Raw genomic sequence first — 12,424 nt, forward strand, 5'->3', positions numbered from 1 at the left:
GGACAGAGGAAATTAGGTGTTGTGATATGGGGAGATGATATCTGCAAAAAGATATCTTTATGATGATATCCAATTACTTCAATACCTATGTTTGGATCAGATTTAATTAAGTGGGCCAAGGGTTCAATGAGGAGTGCAAATGGGGGGGGGGGGGACATTCTTGATGGGTACCTCTTTCAATAGGGAAAGGGTCTGATTTAAAACCAGCATATTTGATAAATGCATTCGGCTTGTCGTATAAGGAAGAGATCTGCTTCAAAAAATGCGGTCCAAACCCCCATTTTTGAAGAATATATTGTAAGTATGGCCATGAGACAGTGCCAAATGCTTTTCATATATGGAATGATAAAAAACACGCAGGTTTAGCGACATGGGCGAGTAAAGAAGCTCTATGAATATTATCATTTGTGTAGCACCCTCTAGGTAGGTAGGTGCTAGAATAGGATTTTTGTGTGATAAGTAAGGTAAATTTAGGCAGGCCTGGCTGGCAGTCAGACCTGTTTTGTTTTGTTCTTAGGATAGCAGCTGGTGACTCACAAGCAGCATCACCTGGTGACTGTGAGTACTGCCATGCAGGAGCCAGAAGTCCCTGAAATGCCGGCTGCCCCAGTGCCTATTGCTAACCCTTTTTGGAAGGAACAAAATGTAGATATACGGGAATCCTGCCTATGTTCAGAAAAGTAGCACTCACCACATACATAGGGGGGGGAGAGGGGTGTTATCAAAATAACTAGCAAAGAACACAAAAAAATAACAAACAGAGTGATATAAGCACACACCCTAAAGAGTTGTACTACAAAAACGTTTTATTCGCTGAAAAAGAGCAAAATACAAATAACACCAATACTAAAATCCCTAAGTGCCTAAAGAGTCCCTAAATGGGGTAAACTAATAATACAAGCAATTCCCCAAAGATAAATAGGTGATTCAAAAATCTCAAAAGATAGTAAAGGGGATAAATGCAGTGGGTATATCCCTCCCTCCCCCAATATAATACACCCCTATGAGCACCTAATAATACCCCAAGCCACCTGGGGTGAGGAGCTGAGCTGGATGATTCCTGAAAGGAACAGTGTGATTCCGTAATCACAGAAGTATTCCACACTGTTACACTTTTGAAATGATACAGTCACAGCGACCAGGGATGAAGTGTAATGTCATGCCAGAAAAGTCACACAGTCAGTCAAGGATGGAATGATCATAAAAGGGAAATACACTAGGATAGTGCATAGTCCAAAACATGAAAAGGGATGAGGGAGACAAAAAAAATTATTCTCCTCACAAAGAAAAAAAGATTGTTACTGTATCCTCAAATGTGTAGAAAGTCCTGCTGTATGATCTTGATAGGTGACAAATATGTGGTTAAACAATCACAGACACTGATTGCGGATGGATGGATCACTAAGCACTTCAATCCTGACCTTGTCAGGTATATAACACAAGCAGGAATGATCACACAGGCACCGTCAGTGTAACCAAGAGCCAGGGTTCCCATAGCATGTAGGTAGAGCATCCAAGCAATTGTAATAATGAATTTACATGGTGGTTACTTACTGATACTGGAACACACAGAGAACTCTTCAATGTGGAATGAGATTCAATCTGTTGGTCTGTATGTGATAGCCATAGATCTCCAGCTAATGATCGTTCATCTGTGGTGAAGATAGCGATTCCTCATCCAAAGTGGGTTTAACAATATATATCAGGCTGTTTGAGGAGCCAATAGAATAATAAAATCCATAGTCACAGTGTCTGTTCTCCGTGATAAAATAATCAATTAGTCTCCATGTTGAGATCAATCATGCTGATAAATTCAGGGTAGATGTATCATTAGGTTCATCAAATTCATCAAGTTCCAGCTCAGTCCTTCAAGCCCATCATAGGGTGTTAGCTTGGGGTACAGGGGCAGGAAACGGGGGTGTCCATCCCAGCATAAAGAGCTTAAAAGCTTACATGTTTCATTCCTTGATTTGCGGAACTTCAGCCTGATATATATTGTTAAACCCACAGTGCTGGAAGGGGATGTGCTTTCAGGTGAGCCAGAAGGGGAGTGCGAGGGCAGGGCCATAGATTTGGGTTCCCCCCAGATTGCAAGCGGAGTTTGGGTCCCTGGAGAGGCTGGTGGAGTGGTCATCCCATAGCAGCAGCTTGGAGGAGGAATGGGAGACAGGAGGTTCCCAGGTCCTGGAAGTCCAGTCTGAGGGTGGAGATGTGCCAGAGCCAGTTTTGGAAACTAAAGATGCTGCAGGAGCCCTTGTCTGCAGCAGACAGCTCTTTTTAAACAGACCTTCCACCACTCAGACCAGTGCACCTGCATACAGGTAATGGGTTGTGAAGTCCCAGGGTGCTTGTGTCCTCCCTGGGAAAGGAAAGCCCAAAAGAACTGCCCAGGTTTTCCAGATTCCAATGGGAGGTGCAGAGAAAAGTTGCTTTGGAGTGGGGTCTGGACTACCCTTATGTCACTCCCGAGACCATGGACATCATAGAGAGCTGCCGGGGAGAGTGGGAGGATGATATAGTCTGGCACTATTTGCATATCCCCAAGGCTTTGCGGATGCCAGATTGTGCTGAGACCTGGGCCCGCTTTGAGGACATTTGGCATGAATGGCGGCTGGGGAGAGCAATCTATAAAGACTGGGTGCTTATCGTCAAGGCGGGACAGCCTACGAAGAGCCGTTCAGTCTCCATCAGGGAGGAAGGGGGAGGTAGGAAGAGACTGCCTGACCTACATTTTTATGCATGAGGGACTGTTGGTGTGTACAGCCCACTTTTGAAATGTCCACATAGACTGCTGTGACGGTTGCAGAGTTGTGTGTTCCTTCCATCCTTGATTTGCAGGATCAGACCGACCTGCCACCCTGGTTGTGTCCAATGGATGAACTTTCCCTATTGCAAGGACACTGAGGGTGAGGTCTGATCCCTACTTCAACTTTTCTGAAGAGCCTTTCAGTCCAGGGAGGGGCCCATTGCATAAGGAACTCCGAAGAGAGCTTTTCACTTTAATACTGTGTGTTTCTTTCCCCATTGTTTCTGTCAGCAGGCCATAACCCCCCCGACAGAACAATAGAAGAAAATGTGCTAAAGTGAATATTTGTTTGATATTTCTGTCGGCAGGAAGCTAACCCTCTCCCAACAGAAACTGTATAAAGTATGTAGATAGTTGTTAGTTTAGGATGCTGTTGTATTTGTTTTTTTCAGGATTCCCTGGGATGGGACGGCTGTCCATTCCCCTACGGCTAGAGACAAGATTCCTGCAAGCAGAGTGTCTCTCTCGTGTCTCTCTTATATCGTGTGATTATTAGCTACAGGGACCTGTAGGTAGGAATGTTTTAATATGTACATGATGTAAATACCACAGATATTTTGATATATATTTTTGTACGCATTTATTTGTAAATATCCCCTGTCCAAGTCATTTCCCTTTCCCCTTCCAACCTATCTTTTGGGATGCCCTTGCTCCTGGGCCCAGGGGCCATTTTTCAAATTCCCCCAGCCAAGGGACTGGCTGGATTTTGGTGGGGGGTGAGTGTAGCCCCCTCTAGGTAGGTAGGTGCTAGAATGGGATTTTTGTGTGACGCAGGCATTTGTCAAGCTGAATGGCTAAGTGGATAAGTCCGTCAAGAGTAGCAGGAGCGGCAACTCGAGCTAGTTCATCCTTGAGGATCTCAGACAGTCCTTGGCGGTACTGATACTTGAGTGCTGCCTCATTCCAACTTGTGTCGGTGGACCATCTGCGGAATTCCACGGTATTATTTTCCACTGGGCGTTTTCCTTGCCGTAAAGCAAATAAGGCAGATTCAGTGGAGGCCGTACAGTGGGGGTCATCATACAACAGTGTCATAGCCTCAAAGAAAGTGTTCATATTGTTTAGAGCAGAGTTCTTTTGTTCTAGCAGGTTATGAGCCCATGCTTGGGGTTCCTCGGACAGTAAGGAAATAATAAATCCTACTTTTACAAACTCAGAAGGAAAAGTTCTAGGTTGGGCCAGGTACAGTAGGCAAGCATTCTTAAAGGTCCTTAACTTTTTCCGGTCCCCGAAGAATCGTTCGGGTGTAGGTACCCGTGGTTCAGGAGGAGGCACCATCATCGTATGGGTTGGGTTGGCATATTCTTGAGGCACGGAAGCTGGTGCAGTGTTAATGGAGGATGAACTGGAATCCACAGAGGCTGGAGCAACTGTCAAATGCTGCAGCTAACCCTCCAACCGGAAGTAGCCATCCTGGAGTCTGCACGACTTGTGTAAGGGTGGTGACTTGTTGGCACAGAGCCTTGAGCGGGGAAGCACCTCTGTTGGCCTCGGACATGGCTGGATTGTACTGTCACGTACCTGGTTGGAGGCCGAAATGCCGAGAGGGCTCCCCTTGTGGCTGAGTGCAGTACACCCCTGAAGTTTGATACAGAGGGTGTAGTGCCCAGAGAAGCACAGGTTGCCAGATGGATTCAGGAGAGAAGAGCCAGTGGTCACCTGAAGAATATAGGCTAATGCAGGAAACACAGCTGGGCCAAAGTCTCCAGGAATCCTCAGTAATATTTGGCAAGGTGTGTGCAAGGGAGGGTAGTGGAAACCAGGCCAGGGGTCAAACACAGTAGATCTGGCAGGAGGAAGAGGCAGGTTGAAGGAACAGAGACAAGCTAAAGGTCTGGTACAGAAAGGCAGGCAGAAACAGATAACTGTACCAAAGTCCGTGATGCAAGCCGGGATCAGTTACTGGAGAGAGCAACAAGTCGGTAAAGCAAGCCAAAAGGTTAATCCAGGAGAGCAGGTCAGACAGGTCAGGAACAAGCCGGGTCACCACAGGAAATCCAAGCAGTATTTGCACAGAGGCTCAGGAACACAGGAAGGCTGACGACAATCCAGCAATGAGATGGGCTCAGCAGCAGTCTTATATAGGCCAATAAGTGGCCGCATCTGTCACGTTGTGCGTACGCGCGTTCGCCAATTGGCGCTTCTGCGCATACGTGTTTGCATGTTAGCACCATTGCGAATCTGCGTGCACCCGTTCGCACTTCTTGCATTAGTGCGCATGGCAATGTACTGGAAGTGACCATTACCAGTACTGGCACTATTGCCAGTTCTCCTACGGCCATTTCCCTGACAGATAGGTAGTGAGGAGTGAAATCCCCATTTTACGCCCTTAGAAAGCCTGATGGTGTTGCTTTGTTTTTGGGATCCTGTACAGGCTAGGCTCCCAAAAAGTCTCACACATGTGGTGTCCCTGTACTCAGGAGAAGCAGCAGAATATACTTTTTTTTTGTCATTTTTCAATCACTTGTGACAAAAATATGATATATTTAGTGTGCTCAACATGCCTCTCAGCAAATTCCTTTGGGTGTCTACTTTCCAAAATGGGGTCATTTGGGGGGGGGGGGGGGGGGGGGTTGTACTGCCCTGCCATTATAGCACCTCAAGAAATGAAATAGGCAGTCAAACGAAAAGTTACGTAAATTCCAGAAAATGTACCCTAGTTTGTAGACGCTATAACGTTTGCGCAAACCAATAAATATACGCTTATTGATTTTTTTTACCCAAGACAATGTATTTTGACCTAAATGTATGACTAAAATTGAGTTTATTATATTTTTTTTATAACAAAAAGTGGAAAACATAATTATTTATAATTATTTTTCAAAATTTTCGGTCTTTTTTCATTTATAGCGCAAAAAATAAAAACTGCAGAGGTGATCAAATACCACCAAAAAAATGTGGTAAAAAAGGACACAAATTTTGTTTGGGTACAGCATCGCATGACCGCGCAATTGTCAGTTAAAGCGATGCAATGCCGAATCACAAAAATTGGCCTGGTTATTGAGCAGCCAAATCTTCTGGTAATGCCCGGTACACACGATTGCACATTCTGGCAACAAAATCCATGTTTTTTTTCCAACGGATGTTGGCTCAAACTTGTCTTGCATACACACGGTCACACAAAGTTGGTCGGAAATTACGAACGTCAAGAACGCGGTGACGTACAACACGTATGATGAGCCGAGAAAAATGAAGTTCAATAGCCAGTGCGGCTCTTGTGCTTGATTCCGAGCAAGCGTGGAACTTTGTGCGTCGGAATTGTGTATACGCGATCGGAATTTCCAACAACGGATTTTGTTGTCCGAAAATTTGAGATTCAGATCTTTGAGATCCAGATTTTGTTGTCCGAAAATTTGAGATCCAGATCTCAAATTTTGTGTGACGACAATTCCTATGGAAAATGTGTGATGGAGCCTACACACAGTCGGAATATCTGACAACAAGGTCCCATCAAACATTTTCCGTAGGAAAATCCGACCGTGTGTGCAGGGCATTAGAGGAGCCCTGCTCCTGCAAGCTTACAATCTAAGAGGGAGGGGCTGGTGAAACTAAAGTTAGGGATTCTGAGGGATGAACTGATGAGGGGAGTAGAAGATTCGGTTGTTAGCTGGAGGCAGGATAGGCCTCCCTAAAGAGATGAGTTTCCAGGGATCGCCTAAAAGTGGACAGAGTAGGAGATAACCAGACAGAATGGGGTAGTGCATTCCAGAGGATGGGAGAGGCTCTGGGGAAGTCCTGGAGACGAGCATGGGAGGAGGAGACTAGGGAGCTATAGAGCAGAAGGTCTTGGGAGGAGCGGAGAGGACGGTTTGGGTGATATTTGGAGATAAGATTGGTGATGTAGTTCAGGGCAAAATTGTGAATGGCTTTGTATGTTATTGTTAGTGTTTTGAATTTTATTAATTGGGCAATGGGAAGCCAGTAGATGGAATGGCAGAGAGGAGTGTCAGACACTGAACGGTAGGTAAGGTGGATGAGTCTGGCAGTGGCATTCATGATAGACTGAAGAGGGGATAGATTGCAGAGAGGTAGGCCAATGAGGAGGAAGTTACAGTAGTCAAAGTGTGAGATAACAAGGGAGGTAATAAGTTGCTTAGTGGTGTCAACGGTTAGAAAGGGGCGTATTTTGGAGATGTTTTGGAGGTGAAGTCTGGATGATTTGGATAGTGATTGGATGTGGGCTGAAAGGACAGGTCAGAGTCTAGGATTACACCTAGTACCTTGGCATGAGGGGAGGGAGTGATGGTTGTATTATTGATCTTGATAGAGAAGTCAGGGGGAGGGGTACGGGCTGGAGGAAAAATTATGAGCTTGGTTTTAGAAAGATTGAGTTTGAGGAAGTGGTGTGACATCCATGTTGATATGTTAGTTAGTAAGTTAGTAATGCGAGAGGAGACTGAAGGATTGAGGTGAGGAGTAGAGAGATAGTTTTGTGTGTCATCAGCATAGAGGTGGTACTGGAAGCCATGGGAGTTTGATAACAGACCAAGTGAGGAGATGTAAATGGAGAAGAGAAGGCTTCCAAGAACAGAACCTTGAGGTACCCCTACAGAAAGAGGAAGTGGTGAGGAGGAAACAGAGTTATAGGTCACACTGAAGGAGCGCTGTAATAGGTAGGAGGAGAGCCAGGAGAGAGCAGAGTCTTGAAGGCCAAGAGAGTGGAGTTTTTTTAGGAGGAGTGGATGGTCAACAGTATCAAAGGCTGCAGAGAGGTCAAGTAGTATGAGTATGGAGTAGTGGCCATTGTTTTTAGCAGTTAGTAGGTCATTAGTGAGTTTCAGTAGGGCAGTTTCAGTGGTGTAGCAAGCAAAAGCCAGACTAAGGGGTCAAGAAGGTTGTTGTCAGTGAGGTAGGAGCTAAGACTGTTATAGACTGAGCGTTCTAAAAGTTTTGATGCAAACGGGAGCAAGGAAATGGGTCTTAAGTTGTTCAGGCTGGTGGGATCCAGTGGGGGCTTTTTAAGTGAGCAGTGATCGAATTATTGGGTGGAGATGGTGATGGAGAAAGTAGAGAGTTAAAAGTAGAGAAGAGACGATGAGGACTGGAGGACAGAGTGTTAATGAGGGTGACAAAGTAGGTTTGTTTGGCAGCATGGAGGGAGGAATTGTATTTTAAGAAGGCAGATTTATATTGGGTGAATGCATGCTGGGAGTTGGTTTTACGCCACACTCGCTCCAGTGCTGGGCTATTTCTCCTAAGGTTTCTGGTGTTGTCGGTCTGCCAGGGTTGTAATAATCGGGGCCTGACATTTTGTGTAGTGAGAGGAACAAGAGAGTCCAGTAAGGATGAAACTAGGTAAAGTAGACATATGAAACCTGCGTTATTTATATTTATTTTGAGACGAATTTCACGCATATGAATACTTATCGAATACTGTATCTGGGACGTGATCATAAACGTGATGATTTCCCAGCAACCACCCCTTAGACCAGATGGTTGGTCAGATGGTCTCTGTCAACACCCCCCCTTGATGTGAGAAGTGGAATGCATCCACATTTTGGACAGTTCTCATGCACCATGAAAACAAGGAACATCTGTCAAGTTTGAGAACCAACACCTTGCTCATCGGCTGAACTCTGCTAAAACCAAGGATACTGCAAGTATTCTTCTTTTTCCACTCTTTTTTATTTCCCATTACTTTATTCTCTTCTTATGGCTTGTAACACCCTTTTTCTGTAAATATTTTATTTGCACAAATTTGACCTTTTCATTTTTAAACCTTATTTTGAAAAGTGTTAAAACTGTCTTTTAGGCTTTTAATGCAAACTAAACGTATCCCTGTCTCTTGAAGAGTGCTACTGTATAGTACAAATCCTCTGAACACATCTGTCTGTGGTGACAGCATGTGTTGCAGACCTTTATTCTAAAATCATAGTTGGTATTGCTAAGATTATGAGTTTCCTCCTCTCTGTCAAAAGGCAGTGGTGGTAGCTTAAAGGGTTAATTGCTTAATTAACATAGCCTAGTGAAAATCACTCTCAGGGTGCTGGCACCTAAAAGCTGCAAAATCTTTGTGCAGGGTGCATCTGAGAGTGGCATTGTTACGCAAGTGATAGCGTGGTGTTAGATTGGCCAGTCCCTTGTCACAAGTTGGTGAGAAGGGCTGGGATCGGTACCCACTACATACCCATATAGGAGGAGCTTAGTGACTTGGGGCATGGGAGCCAAACACTCAAGAACTAATCAGATGTAGTCAGCTACTGCCAAGGTCTCTTCATCAGGCTGAAACTCTTGTGACCCTTGTGAGTATATACATTTTTATTGGTTTGCAATAAACTACATGTAACTTACTACACAAGAGTGGTTGTGTTGTCTCTCCCCCCTGCCCTGGCGTTGAAACTCCAGGTGAGGTGGTTCAACACCCAGTAGGACAAGCTGTAGTCGAACCTAACTCTATAACTGTGACTGTGAGTGGGATGAAAAAGGCCTTTTAGGCTAAGTGTCTTCTGAAGTGAGTAGTAGTACACCTGAGTATGAGTGTGTCACTGGGGATCGTGCCCAGTTGGGCAGAGCTATAGAATGGGACCTAAAGAGAGACTGGTATACTGAAGAAAAGCACCCAGATTAAACTTGGTGACGGAGGCTGAATGCTGTGGACTTAGTATACATGAAGAAGTGATCCCAAATTTGTGGTGCTCCCAAAGGGAGAGGAGGTGAAAAGGAAAGATGGCTTACAAATTATGTGCTGGTGTTCTGTGTCCTAATGACAGCCACAGAATGTTTGCACCTTTGCATGGCATTCTGTGCGAAGGAGTTCTGTCACTACGTCTATGTGATGTTAGATGTCACAGCTATCTTTTGGGAAGTTACAGTAAAGTGCAGGAAATACATTCCTTGCATTACCATTCCTTTATTCTTAACTATTAAGGCCTATGGCCAGGAATGTCGTGAGTGGGCCTATGGCCAGGAGTTTGACATAATCATAGGCGTGCGCACAGGGTGTGCCAGGTATGCCTGGGCACACCCTAATCACCCTGTGTGGTGCAGATTCTCCCTGTTTAAACCCCTGATATGAATAAAATAATAATACTAATAAAACCTACTAACACCATCCACTGCGTACTGACACCAATCTCTGCCTTACTAGCACCCACCACTGCTCCACTGACACCGTCAGTATGTATACACATGCACACCTATATGTATTTGAGCTTTGAGGTGCACACCCTAATGCAATAGGCTGAGCACACCTATGGACACAATGTAGTAAAGCAGGAGCAGGAGCAGGGGCTGAGAACCAGCAGGTAGTTAGTTGTCCTTTTCAAGAAGGAACATCACGGCACATCACGGATCTTGTGGACAGATTACTGGGAGGGGCTGGGGAAGACCCGGCTGTCATGGTGCACGTTGGCACCAATGACAAAGTCAGAGGCAGATGGAGTGTCCTAAAGAACGATTTTAGGGAGCTAAATTGAGGAAAAGGACCTCCAAAGTAGTATTCTCAGGAATACTACCGGTACATCGAGCCACACCAGAAAGGAAGAGGGAGATTAGGGAAGTAAAAAGTGGCTGAAGAGCTGGTGTAGTAAGGAGGGGTTTGGGTTCCTGGAGGACTGGGCCGACTTCTCAGTCGGTAACCGGTACTATAGAAGGGACGGACTGCACCTAAATGAGGAGGGTGCAGATCTGCTGGGAAGGAAGATGGCCAAAAAGTTAGAGGGGTTTTTAAACTAGGCGTTGGGGGGGAGGGTCCAGAGGCAGAGATAGCCAGCACGGAAGATATTCCAGAGGGTAGTATTGGGGGCATTAGTGGTAGGTTAACCAAAGCACAAAAACACAAGGTGAGTATAGTAGCAAGTCCTAGTTGCAATATCGAAACACCCAATACGAGGACAATATGCGACCGGTCTAAACTATGTGGCATGTTCACCAATGCCAGGAGCATGGCGGACAAGATGGGTGAACTAGTGATACTGTTGTACGAGGAGGATTTGGATTTTGTGGGAATTTCAGAGACCTGGTTCAACAGCTCTCATGATTGGCTGGCAAACATTCAAGGGTATACCCTATACGGCAAGGATAGAGAGGGTAAAAAAGGGGGAGGGGTATGCCTATATATCAGGAATAATGTACAGTGAATGTGAGAGATGACATCACTGAGGGAGCTAGAGAGGAGGTGGAATCCTTATGGGTAGAGCTCCAAAGGGATGAAGCTAAGGGGAAAATAATACTGGGAGTATGCTATAGGCCCCCTAACCTGAGGGAGGAAGTGAAGACGGATCTCCTATCACAAATTGGAGTAGCAGCAAGGATGGGAAGTGTTATCATAATGGGGGATTTTAATTATCCAGACATAGACTGGGCGGAGGGAACCGCGCATTCATTTAAGGCTCGCCAGTTCCTTAATGTCTTGCAGGACAATTTTATGGGTCAGATGGTAGACGCACCAACTAGAAATAAAACATTACTGGATCTACTGATTACCAACAATACAGACCTGATCACAGATGTGGAAATACGGGGCTATTTAGGTAACAGCGATCACAGGTGAATTAGTTTCAGCATAAATCACACAAATAGGAAACATAAAGGGAATACAAAGACACTGAATTTCAAAAGAGCCAACTTCCCTAAACTACCAACCTTGCTAAAAGGCATAAACTGGGATAAAATATTAGGAACAAAGAATACTGAGGAGAGATGGGTTTGCTTTAAGAGCATATTAAATAAGGGCATTAGCCAATGCATCCCATTGGGTAATAAATTTAAAAGAGCGAACAAAAATCCTGGATGGCTTAACTCCAATGTAAAAATGCATATAAAAGCAAAGGAGAAGGCCTTCAAAAAATACAAGGTTGAGGGATCATCCTCAGCATTCAGACTTTATAAAGAATGCAACAGGAAATGTAAGGGTGCAATTAGGACAGCTAAGATAGAACATGAAAGACACATAGCGGAGGACAGCAAAAAAAATCCCAAGAAATTCTTAAGTATGTAAACTGTATAAAAGGGAGGACAGACCATATTGGCCCCATAAAGAATGAGGAAGGACATCTGGTTACAAAAGATGGGGAGATGGCGAAGGTATTGAATTTATTCTTCTCCTCAGTCTTCACGTGTGAATCGGGGGGCTTCAGTAACCAAAACTGCAGTGTTTATCCTCATGACACAACACAGGAAGCACCTCCATGGTTAACAGAGGACGGAATTAAAATTAGACTTGAGAAACTTAACATTAATAAATCACCGGGACCAGATGGCTTGCATCCGAGGGTACTTAGGGAACTCAGTCAAGTGATTGCCAGACCATTGTTCCTAATTTTTACAGATAGTCTACTGACTGGAATGGTACCAGCTGATTGTAGAAAAGCCAATGTAGCACCTATATTTAAAAAGGGCCCAAAATACATCCCTGGGAATTACAGACCAGTTAGCCTAACATCAATAGTATGTAAACTCTTGGAGGGGATGATAAGGGACTATATACAGGATTTTACTTATACAAACGGTATCATTAGCAGTAATCAGCATGGATTCATGAAGAATCGTTCTTGCCAAACCAATCTATTAACCTTCTATGAGGAGGTGAGTTGCCATCTAGATAAAGGAAGGCCCGTGGACGTGGTGTATCTGGATTTTGCAAAAGCATTTGACACAGTTCCCCATAAACGTTTACTG

General features: G+C 44.7%; 1 protein-coding gene across 1 annotated transcript in view; it reads right to left on the reverse strand.

Moving 5' to 3' along the window:
- Positions 1 to 12,424, reverse strand: part of ALPK3 (alpha kinase 3) — a 162,102-nt gene that overhangs the window by 80,009 nt on the left and 69,669 nt on the right. The gene's annotated exons all lie outside the window — the stretch shown is intronic.

This window comes from Aquarana catesbeiana, linkage group LG03 (assembly GCF_042186555.1).
Source record: "Aquarana catesbeiana isolate 2022-GZ linkage group LG03, ASM4218655v1, whole genome shotgun sequence".
In the NCBI taxonomy this organism is placed as follows: Eukaryota; Metazoa; Chordata; class Amphibia; order Anura; family Ranidae; genus Aquarana; species Aquarana catesbeiana.